This window comes from Pongo pygmaeus, chromosome 4, assembly GCF_028885625.2.
Source record: "Pongo pygmaeus isolate AG05252 chromosome 4, NHGRI_mPonPyg2-v2.0_pri, whole genome shotgun sequence".
In the NCBI taxonomy this organism is placed as follows: domain Eukaryota; kingdom Metazoa; phylum Chordata; class Mammalia; order Primates; family Hominidae; genus Pongo; species Pongo pygmaeus.
This window is the reverse complement of record NC_072377.2, coordinates 161,601,658-161,614,103: the sequence shown is the minus strand read 5'-3', so window position 1 is coordinate 161,614,103 and position 12,446 is coordinate 161,601,658. Positions and strand designations below refer to the sequence as shown.

The following is a 12,446-nucleotide window of genomic DNA, read 5'->3' as shown; positions in this document are numbered from 1 at the left end:
TGTTTCTTGCCTTTCCACTCCCATTGACGTTTTTACATAATTCAAAAAATGTTGCTGTTTTAATTTTGCTTCATGTTTTCCCGTTAGTTTTTTATAAAAAATTGCAAGATTTGCTACTGTCATGTCATCCATACAGTTAGAAAACATGATTTTTAATTATTGAATAAAATATAATATGATTGTACCATGATTTATTATTTCCCTGATGCTCAGTTTGATATGGTTTTCAACTTTTTCTCAATGATAAGCTGCTAAACCTGGCACATTCTTTCTGTGTGCTTTTTATTTCTCCCTGACTTCCTTGGCATGCATGTATAGGAGGCATAAAGTTCGTAATGCAATTCTGTAAGAAATGTTTTAAAATGTTACTTCAATAAATCTAGTTTCAGCTATGAGGTTCTGTTCCTTTAAGGTAGACAGGAAATATGCTCTCAATCATAATTGGAGCCCTTTAAGTCTCCAAGGTAGCCCCGGAAGTACAAAGCTCATGCTCCTGTCATCTGGTAACAGGGGAAGGTGAGTATGGAGAAACAACTGATACTGGGAAACATTGTTTTTTTTTTTTTTTTAAAAAGTACTTTTATGAAACACTACAAACTTTTCTGTAAAGTTCAGAGGCTTATGTAACAAACAGGCACCTAAAGTTATTTTGTGATGGTTGCTTTAGATATTTTGTTTAAGAAGTTTAAGAAACCAAACCATACTAATACAGTTGAAGCTCACAATTTATCCCTTCCTAGAAGTAACTGCAATTTTAACATTGCTGAGAATTATTTCTATTCATATTTTTATACTTTTAAAAACACAGGTATTCATAAAGAATAACTGGTATTCTTTCTGTATATGAAATGTGTATCTCAGCATTGTCATGTTGTAGGTATCATTTTTGTTTTTTCCTCAACAATATGTTTTGAGAATCGCTCCAGTTTGGGTTATTAAGCGGAGGGTCTTTCATCTCCACTTCTGTGTAATATCCTCTTTGCATAAAAACACTACGATTTATTCACCCATTGTCTCTTTGATGAACAATTATGTTCATTAAGTGATGGCCACACTTATTATCATCAGATTTCCTATTTCCAGCCCATCTGAGGAGTATGGAATACTATTTATTGTAAATTTGTTTCCTTTTTTAGTAGTGTGGGGAGAGCATCTAGTCACGTATTTATTAGTCATTACCATTTCCTCTTCATTGAATTACCTTTGCCCATCCTCTTTTTTCTTTCAATTGAGTTGTATATCTTTTACTTATTTTAGTAACTTAGAGAATTTTTTATATATTCTTGATAATAGCTCTTTGTTCTTTGTTGAGTAAAGGATTTTTTTCCCCCTTTTGAGACAGAGTCTCACTCTGTCACCCAGGCTGGAGTGCAGTGGTGCTCACTGCAATCTCAGCCTTCCAGGTTCAAGAGATTCTCCTGTCTCAGCCTCCAGAGTATCTGGGATTATAGGTGCCTGCCACCACGCCCAGCAAATTTTGTATTTTTAGTGGAGGTGGGGTTTCACCATGTTGGCCAGGCTTGTCTCGAACTCCTGACCTCAAAAGATCCACCCACCTCAGCCTCCCAAATTGTTGAGATTATAGGCGTGAGCCACCACGCCTGGCAGACTAAAGGCTTTTTAACATCTCTTTTAAGCCTGTGGCATGCATGGTTGGTGCAGAAGTAATTGTGATTTCAGACCGTGAATTTTAAATCATTATACCTAGGCTTAAACACATCTTTATTAACCAAAATAGGAACTATTACAATGAACACATTTTTGCCAATGAGAAATAAGTTTGTTTATTCCTGTAGCATAAAAATGTATGCTTTGGGATTTGACAAACTCTTGGAAAGCATTTTCTGCATCCTGCTGGTTGTGGAACTGTTTTCCCTGCAAAAGGTTGTTGAGATGCTTGAAGAAGTGGTAGTCGCTTGGCAAAGGGTCAGGTGAATATGGTAGATGAGGCAAAACTTTGTAGCCCAATTCATTTAACTTTTGAGGCCTTGGTTGTGTGACCTGCAGTCAGGTGTTATCACGAAGAATTGGGCCCTTTCTGTTGACCAATGCTGGCTGCACGCATTGCAGTTTTTGGGACATCTCATCAATTTGTAGAGCATACTTCTCAGATGTAATGGTTTCTCTGAGACTCAGAAAGCTGTAGTGGATCAGACCGGCAGTGGGACCACTGAACAATGACCAGAACCTTTTTTTGTGCAAGTTAGGCTTTGAGAAGTGCTTCGGGGCTTCTTCTTGGTTCAGCCACTGAGCTGGTCATTGCTGATTGTCATATAGAATCCACTTTTAGTTGCACATCACAATCCGATCGAGAAATGGTTCCTTGTTTGTGCATAGAATAATAGAAGATGACACTTTAAAACAACACTTTTTAAAAAGATTTTCGCTCAGCTCATGAGACACCCACTTAATGAGCTTTTTCACCTTTCCAATTTGCTTCAAATGCCGAACAACCATAGAATGGTCAATGATGAGTTCTTTGGCAACTTCTCCTGTAGTTGTAAGAGGATCAGCTTTGACAAATGCTCTTAATTGGTCTTATCAACTTCTGACGGCCGATCACTATGCTTCTCATCTTCAAGGCTCTGTCTCCTTTGCAAAACTTCTTGAACCACCACTGCACTGTACCTTTGTTAGCAGTTCCTGGGCCAATGAGTTGTTGATGTTGCGAGTTGTCTCCACTGCTTTATGACCCATTTTGAACTCAAATAAGAAAATCACTCGAATTTTCTTTTTGTGTAACGTCATTTCCGTAGCTTAAAATAAACATATAATAAACAGCAAGTAATAAGTCATTAGCAAAAAAATAAAAATAAAATGAAGTGAGAGATGCCCATTAAAATGATGTGTAACATAATCACATTTAAGGATGTATTCCAATTTCAAATGGCATCATATGATGACTCTACTAAGAAATGCCAATATAGTTTCCAAAGTAGGTACACTATTTACAATCCCTCTAGCATCATATGAGAATTTTAGTTTTTCCACATCCTCACCAACACTTGCTGTTTTTGTTTTTGATTATAACCATCCTAGTGGGTATGAAGTTGTATCTCATTGTTTATTTGCATTTTCCTAATGATTAATGATATTGAACATCTTTTCAAATGTCCAATAAGTGCTTATTGGACATTTGTATATGTTATTTGAAGGAAATGTGAATTTAAATCCTTTACCCATTTTTAATTGAGATGTCTTTTTATTTTTGAGTTGTAATAGTCCTTTATACAAGTATATTTATATCAGTATATAAAGCACCTTTATAACAGATAAGTAAATTGTAAATGTTTTCTTTGGTTCTGTAGTTTGTCCTTTCATTTTCTTGATGGTGACTTCGAAGCACAAAAGTTTTAAATCTTGATGTTTTCCATTTACTGTTGTCACTGTTGCATGTAATTTTGGTGTCATCTCTAAGAAACAATTGCCTTACTCAAGGTCACAAAGATTTCTATGTTTTCTTCTAAGTGTTTTGTCGTTTTAGAGCTTACCTTTAAGTCTATGACACATTTTGAATTAATGTTTGTATTTAGTGTGAGGTAGGTGTCCATTTTCCCTCTTTTTTAAAATTATACTTTAAGTACTAGGGTGCATGTGCATAACGTGCAGGTTTGTTACATAGGTATACATGTGCCATATTGGTTTGCTGCACCCATCAATTCGTCATTTACATTAGACATTTCTCCTAATGCCATGCCTCCCTCAGGCCCCCACCCCACAACAGGCCCTGGTGTGTGATGTTCTCTTCCATGTGTTCTCGTTGTTCAACTCCCACTTATGAGTGAGAACATGCAGTGTCTGGTTTTCTGTCCTTGTGATAGTTTGCTCAGAATGATGGTTTGCAGTTTCATCCACGTCCCTGCAAAGGGCATGAACTCATCCTTTTTTATGGCTGCATAGTATTCCATGGTGTATATGTGCCACATTTTCTTTATCCAGTCTATTATTGATGGATATTTGGGTTGGTTCCAAGACTTTGCTATTGTGAATAACGCCACAATAAACATATGTGTGCATGTGTCTTTATTGTAGCATGATTTATAATCCTTAGGGTATAATACCCAGTAATGGGATGGCTGGGTCAACTGGTATTTCTAGTTCTAGATCCTTGAGGAATCACCACAGTGTTTTCCACAATGGTTGAACTAATTTACACTCCCACCAACAGTGTAAGAGCATTCCTATTTCTACACATCCTCTCCAGCATCTGTTGTTTCCTGACTTTTTAATGATCGCCATTCTAACTGGTGTGAGATGGTATCTCATTGTGGTTTTGATTTGCATTTCTCTAATGACCAGTGATGATGAGCATTTTTTCATGTTTGTTGGCTGCATAAATGTCTTCTTTTGAGAAGTGTCTTCATATCCTTCACCCGCTTTTTTATGGGGTTTTTTTTTCTTGTAAATTTTCTTGAATTCTTTGTAGATTCTGGATATTGGCCCTTTGTCAGATGGAGAGATTACAAACATTTTCTCCCATTCTGTAGGTTGCCTGTCCACTCTGATGATACTTTCTTTTGCTGTGCAGAAGCTCTTTAGTGTAATTAGATCCCATTTGTCTATTTTGGTTTTTGTTGCCATTGCTTTTGGTGTTTTAGTCATGAAGGCCTTGCCATGCCTATGTCCTGAATGGTATTGCCTAGGTTTTCCTCTAGGGTTTTTATGTTTTTTTTTTTTTCTTGCATTTAAGTCTTTAATCCATCTTGAGTTAATTTTTGTGTAAGGTATAAGGAAGGGATCCAGTTTCAGCTTTCTACATATGGCTAGCCAGTTTTCCCAGCACCATTTATTAAATAGGGAATCCTTTTCCCATTGCTTGTTTCTGTCAGGTTTGTCAAAGATCAGATGGATGTAGATGTGTGGTGTTATTTCTGAGGCCTCCGTTCTGTTCCATTGGTCTATGTATCTGTTTTGGTACCAGTACCATGCTGTTTTGGTTACTCTAGCCTTGTAGTACAGTTTAAAGGCAGGTAGCGTGATGCCTCCAGCTTTGTTCTTTTTACTTTAGGATTGTCTTGGTAACACAGGCTCTTTTTTGGTTCCCTATGAACTTTAAGGTAGTTTTTTCCAATTCTGTGAAGAAAGTCATTGGTAGCTTGATGGGGATAGCATTGAATCTATAAATTACCTTGGGCAGTGTGGCCATTTTCACTATATTGCTTCTTTTTATCTATGAGCATGGAATGTTCTTCCATTTGTTTGTGCCCTCTTTTATTTCACTGAGCAGTGGTTTGTAGTTCTCCTTGAAGAAGTCCTTCACATTCCTTTTAAGTTGGATTCCTAGGTATGTTATTCTCTTTGCGGTAATTGTGAATGGGAGTTCACTCATGATTTGGCTCTCTGTTTGTCTGTTATTGGTGTATAGGAATGCTTGTGATTTTTGCACATTGATTTTGTATCCTGAGACTTTGCTGAAGTTGCCTATCAGCTTAAGGAGATTTTGGGCTGAGACAATGGGGTTTTCTAAATATACAATCGTGTCATCTGCAAACAGGGACAATTTGACTTCCACTTTCCCTAATTGAACACCCTTTATTTCTTTCTCTTGCCTGATTGCCTTGGCCAGAACTTCCAATACTATGTTAAATAGAGTGTTGAAAGAGGGCATCCATGTCTTGTGCCAGTTTTCAAAGGGAATGCTTGCAGTTTTTGCCCATTCAGTATGATATTGGCTGTGGGTTTGTCATAAATAGCTCTTATTATTTTGAGATACGTTCCATCGATACCTAGCTTATTGAGAGTTTTTTTAACATGAAGGGATGTTGAAATTTGTTGAAGGCTTTTTCTGCATCTATTGAGATAATCATGTGGTTTTTGTCGTTGGTTCTGTTTATGTGATGCATTATGTTTATTGATTTGCGTGTGTTGAACCAGCTTTGCATCCCATGGATGAAGCTGACTTGATCGTGGTGGATAAGTTTTCGATGTGCTGCTGGTATTTTATTGAGGATCTTTACATCGATGTTCATCAGGTATATTGGCCTAAAATCCTTTTTTGTTGTTGTGTCTTTGCCAGGCTTTGGTGTCAGGATGATGCTGGTCTCATAAAATGAGTTAGGGAGGATTTCCTCTTTTTCTATTGATTGGACTAGTTTCAGAAGGAATGGTACCAGCTCCTGTTTGTACCTCTGGTAGAATTCGACTGTGAATCCATCTGGGCCTGGACTTTTATATATTTTTATATATATATATATTTATATATATATTTATATATATTTATATATATATACACACACACACACATACATACATATATATATATATATACACATACATACATACACACTTTAAGTTCTAGGGTGCATGTGCACAACGTGCAGGTTTGATACATTGGTATACATGTACCATGTTGGTTTGCTGCACCCATGAATTCGTTATTTACATTAGGTATTTCTCCTAACGCCATCCCTCCCCCAGCCCCCACCTCCCGACAGGCCCCAGTGTGGGATGTTTCCCACCCTGTCCAAGTGTTCTCATTGTTCAATTCCCACCTATGAGTGAGATCACATGGTGTTTGGTTTTCTGTCCTTGTGATAGTTTGCTGAGAGTGATGGTTTTCAGCTTCATCCATGTCCCTGCAAAGGATATGAACTCATCTTTTTATGGCTGCATAGTATTCCATGGTGTATATGTGCCACATTTTCTTAATCCAGTCTATTATTGATAGACATTTGGGTTGGTTCCAAGTCTTTGCTATTGTGAATAGTGCTGCAATAAACATACATGTGCATGTGTCTTTATAGTAGCATGATTTATAATCCTTTGGGTATATACCCAGTAATGGGATGGCTGGGTCAAATGGTATTTCTAGTTCTAGATCCTTGAGGAATCGCCACACTGTCTTCCACAATGGTGGAACTAGTTTATGGTCCCACCAACAGTGTAAAAGCATTCCTATTTCTACACATCCTCTCCAGCATCTGTTGTTTCCTGACTTTTTAATGATTGCCATTCTAACTGGTATGCAATAGTATCTCATTGTGGTTTTGATTTGCATTTCTCTGATGACCAGTGATGATGAGCATTTTTTCATGTGTCTGTTGGCTGTATAAAGGCTTCTTTGGAGAAGTGTCTGTTCATATCCTTCACCCACTTTTTGATGAGGTTGTTTGTTTTTTTCTTGTAACTTTGTTTGTGTTCTTTGTAGATTCTGGATATTAGCCCTTTGTCAGGTGGATAGATTGCAAAAATTTTCTCCCATTCTGTAGGCTGCCTGTTCACTCTGATGGTAGTTTATTTTGCTGTGCAGAAGCTCTTTAGTTTAATTAGATCCCATTTGTCAATTTTGGCTTTTGTTGCCATTGCTTTTGGTGTTTTAGTCATGAGGTCCTTGCCCATGCCTATGTCCTGAATGCTATTACCTAGGTTTTCTTCTAAGGTTTTTATGGTTTTATTTCTTACATTTAAGTCTTTAATCCATCTTGAGTTAATTTTTGTGTAAGGTGTATAAGGAAGGGATCCAGTTTCAACTTTCTACCTGTGGCTAGCCAGTTTTCCCAGCATCATTAATAAAATAGGGAATCATTTTCCCATTGCTTGTTTCTGTCAGGTTTGTCAAAAATCAGATGGTTGTAGATGTGTGGTGTTATTCCTGAGGCCTCTGTTCTGTTCCATTGGTCTATATATCTGTGTTGGTACCAGTACCATGCTGTTTTGGTTACTGTAGCCTTGTAGTATAGTTTGAAGTCAGGCAGCATGATGCCTCCAGCTTTGTTGTTTTTGCTTAGGATTGTCTTGGCAATGCGGGCCCTTTTTTGGTTCCCTATGAACTTTAAAGTTGTTTTTTCCAATTCTGTGAAGAAAGTCATTGAGTAGCTTGATGGAGATGGCATTGAATCTATAAATTACCTTGGGCAGTATGGCCATTTTCACTATATTGATTCTTCCTATCCATGAGCATGGAATGTTCTTCCATTTGTTTGTGTCTTCTTTTATTTCATTGAAGCAGTGGTTTGTAGTTCTCCTTGAAGAGGTCCTTCACATCCCTTGTAAGTTGGATTCCTAGGTATTTTATTCTCTTTGTAGCAATTGCGAATGTGAGTTCACTCATGATTTGGCTCTCTGTTTTTCTGTTAATGGTGTATAGGAATGCTTGTGATTTTTGCACATTTTGTATCCTGAGACTTTGCTGAAGTTGCTTATCAGCTTAAGGAGAGTTTGGGGTTTTCTAAACTCTCCTTAGAGACATGGGGTTTTCTAAACATACAATTATGTCATCTGCAAACAGGGACAATTTGTCTTCCTCTCTTCCTAATTGAATATGCTTTATTTCTTTCTCTTGCCTGATTGCCCTGTCCAGAACTTCTAACACTATGTTGAATAGGAGTGGTAAGAGAGAGGGCATCCTTGTTTTGTGCAGGTTTTCAAAGAGAATGCTTGCAGTTTTTGCCCATTCAGTATGATATTGGCTGTGGGTTTGTCGTAAATAGCTCTTATTATATTGAGGTACATTCCATCAATACCTAGTTTATTGAGAGTTTTTAGTGTGAAGAGATGTTGAATTTTGTCAAAGGCCTTTTCTGCATCTATTAAGATAATCATGCAGTTTTTGTTGTTGGTTCTGTTTATGTGATGGTTACGTTTATTGATTTGCATATGTTGAACCAGCCTTGCATCCCAAAGATGAAGCCGACTTGATCACGGTAGATAAGCTTTTTGATGTGTGTCTGGATTTGGTATCGCAGTATTTTATTGAGGATTTTCGTATCAGTGTTCATAAGGGATATTGGTCTAAAATTCTCTGTTTTTTGTTGTGTCTCTGCCAGGCTTTGGTATCAGGATGTTGCTGGGCTCATAAAATGAGTTAGAGAGGATTCCCTCTTTTTCTATTGATTGGACTGGTTTCAGAAGGAATGGTACCAGCTCCTCTTTGTGCCTCTGGTAGAATTCGGCTGTGAATCCATCTGGTCCTGGACTTCTTTTGGTTGGTAGACTATTAATTATTGCCTCAATTTCAGAGCTTGTTATTGGTATTGGTCTATTCAGAGATTCAACTTCTTCCTGGTTTAGTCTTGGGAGGGTGTGTGTGTCCAGGAATTTATCCATTTCTTCTAGATTTTCTAGTTTATTTGCATAGAGGTGTTTATAGTATTCCCTGGTGGTAGTTTGTATTTCTGTGGGATCAGTGCTGATATCTCCTTTATCATTTTTTATTGTGTCTCTTTGATTCTTCTCTGTTCTCTTCATTAGTCTTGCTAGCGGATTATCAATTTTGTCGATCTCTTCAAAAAATCCGCTCCTGGATACATTGATATTTTGAAGGATTTTTTGTGTCTCTATCTCTTTCATTTCTGCTCTGATCTTAGTTATTTCTTGCCTTCTGCTAGCTTTTTAATTTGTTTGCTCTTGCTTCTCTAGTTCTTTAAATTGTGATGTGATGGTATCAATTTTAGAGCTTTCCTGCTTTCTCTTGTGGGCATTTAGTGCTATAAATTTCCCTCTACACACTGCTTTAAACGTGCCCCAGAGATTCTGGTATGTTGTGTCTTTGTTCTCATTGGTTTCAAAGAACATCTTTATTTCTGCCTTCATTTCGTTATGTACCCAGTAGTCATTCAGGAACAAGTTGTTCAGTTTCCATGTAGTTGTACAGTTTTGAGTGAGTTTCTTAATCCTGAGTTCTAATTTGATTGCACTGTGGTCTGAGAGACAGTTTGTTGTGATTTCTGTTATTTTACATTTGCCGAGGAGTGCTTTACTGCCAATTATGTGGTGAATTTTACAATAAGTGTGATGTGTTGCAGAGAAGAATGTATTATCTGTTGATTTGGGGTGGAGGGTTCTGTAGATGTCTATTAAGTCCGCTTGGTGCAGAGCTGAGTTCAAGTCCTGGATATCCTTGTTAACCTTCTGTCTCATTGATCTAATATTGACAGTGGGGTGTTAACGTCTCCCATAATTATCGTGTGGGAGTCTAAGTCTCTTTGTAGGTCTCTAAGGACTTGCTTTATGAATCTGGGTGCTCCTGTATTGGGTGTATATATATTTAGAATAGTTAGCTCTTCTTGTTGACTTGATCCCTTTACCATTATGTAATGGCCTTCTTTGTCTTTTTTGATCTTTGTTGGTATAAAGTCTGTTTTATCAGAGATTAGGATTGCAACCCCTGCTTTCTTTTGCTTTCCATTTGCTTGGTAGATCTTCCTCCATCCCTTTATTTTGAGGCTATGTGTGTCTCTGCAAGTGAGATGGGTCTCCTGAATACAGCACCCTGATGGGTCTTGACTCTTTATCCAGTTTGCCAGTCTGCGTGTTTTAATTGGGGCATTTAGCTCATTTACATTTAAGGTTACTATTGTTATGTGTGAATTTGATCCTGTCATGATGATGCTAGCTGCTTATTTTGCCCGTTAATTGATGCAGTTTCTTCATAACGTCCATAGTCTTTACAATTTGCCATGTTTTTGCGGTGGCTGGTACCAGTTGTTTCTTTCCATGTTTAGTGCTTCCTTCAGGACCTCTTGTAAGGCCGGCCTAGTGGTGACAAAATCTCTCAGCATTTCCTTGTCTGTAAAGGATTTTATTTCTCCTTCACTTATGAAGCTTAGTTTGTCTGGATATGAAATTATGGGTTGAAAATTCTTTTCTTTAAGAATGTTGAAGATTGGACCCCACTCTCTTTTGGCTTTTAGAATTTCTGCAGGGAGATCCACTGTTAGTCTGATGGGCTTCCCTTTGTGGGTAACCTGACCTTTCTCTCTGGCTGCCTTTAACATTTTTTTTTTTTCATTTCAACCTTGTTGAATCTGACAATTATGTGTCTTGTGGTTGCTCTTCTCGAGGAGTATCTTTGTGTTTCCTGAATTTGAATGTTGGCTTGTGTTGCTGGGTTGAGGAAGCTCTCCTGGTTGATATGCTGAAGAGTGTTTTCCAACTTGATTCCATTCTCCCCATCACTTTTGGATACACCAATCCAACGTAGAATTTGTCTTTTCACATCCTCCCATATTTCTTGGAGGGTTTGTTCATTTCTTTTCACTGTTTTTTCTCAATTTTGTCTTCTCACTTTATTTCATTAATTTGATCTTCAATCACTGATATCCTTTCTTTCGCTTGATTGAATCGGCCATTGAAGCTTGTGTATGCTTCACAAAGTTCTTGAACTGTGGTTTTCAGCCTCATCAGTTCATTTAAGGTCTTCTCTACACTGGTTATTCTAGTTAGCCATTCATCTAACCTTTTTTCCAAGGTTTTTAGCTTCCTTGCAATGGGTTAGAACATGCTCCTTTAGCTCAGAGAAGTTTGTTATTACTGACCTTCTGAAGCCTACTTCTGTCAACTCTTTAAAGTCATGCTCCATCCAGTTTTGTTCTCTTGCTGGCAAGGAGTTGTGTTCCTTTGGACGAGAAAAGGCATTCTGTTTTTTGGAATTTTCAGCCTTTCTTCTCTGGTTTCTCCCCATCTTTGTGATTTTATCTACCTTTGTTCTTTGATGTTGGTGACCTACAGATGGGGTTTTGATGTGGATGTCGTTTTTGTTGATGTTGATTTTATTCCTTTCTGTTTGTTAGTTTTCCCTCTAACAGGCCTCTCGGCTGCTGTTCTGTTGGTGTTTGCTGGAGGTCCACTCCAGACCCTGTTTGCCTGGGTATCACCAGCAGAGGCTGCAAAACAGTAAATATTGCTGCCTGATCCTTCCTCTGGAAGCTTCATCCTAGAGGGGCACCTGCCTGTATGAGGGTCTGTCGGCCCCTACTGGGAGGTTTCTCTCAGTCAGGCTACACGGGGGTCAGGGACCCACTTGAGAAGGCAGTCTGTCTGTTATTGGAGCTCTAACGCTGTGCTGAGAGAACCATTGCTCTCTTCAGAGCTGTCAGGCAGTGATGTTTATGTCTGCAGAAGCTGTCTGCTGCCTTTTGTCCAGATATGCCCTGCCCCCAGAGGTGGAATCTAGAGTCAGTAGGCCTTGCTGAGCTATGGTGGGCTCCACCCAGTTGGAGCTTCCGTGTTGCTTTGTTTATACTATGAGCATTGAACCATCTACTCAAGCCTCAGCAATGGCAGATGCCCTTCCCCTGGCCAAGCTCCAGCATCCCAGGTCGATCTTTGACTGCTGTGCTAGAAGGGAGCAAGGCTCTGTGTGCGTGGAACCTGCCGAGCCAGTCACGGGAGGTAATCTCCTGGTTTACCAGTTGCAAAGAGCATGGGAAATGTGCAGTATTTGGGCAGGAGTGTACCATTCCTCCAGGTACACTCACAGCTTCCCTTGTCTAGGAAAGGGAAATCCCTCAACCCCTTGTGCTTCCTGGGTGAGTCGATGCCCTGCCCTGCTCATTCTCCATGGGCTGCACCCACTGTCCAAGCAGTCCCAATGAGATGAACCAGGTACCTCCGTTGAAAATGAAGAAATGACCCGTTTTCTGCGTCAACCTCAATGGGAGCTGTGGACTGGAGCTGTTTCTATTCAGCCATCTTGGAAGCGACTCCTTTTCTCTTTTAAAATGAAT

General features: G+C 38.7%; 1 long non-coding RNA gene across 1 annotated transcript in view; it reads left to right on the top strand.

The window, feature by feature from the left end:
• Window positions 1–461: 461 nt before the first annotated feature.
• LOC129036791 (uncharacterized) overlaps window positions 462–12,446 on the top strand; it is an 82,991-nt gene continuing 71,006 nt past the window's right edge. The window contains exon 1 of the long non-coding RNA XR_008502649.1: window positions 462–516. This is a non-coding gene — a long non-coding RNA (uncharacterized LOC129036791). The remainder of the gene's footprint in view (window positions 517–12,446) is intronic.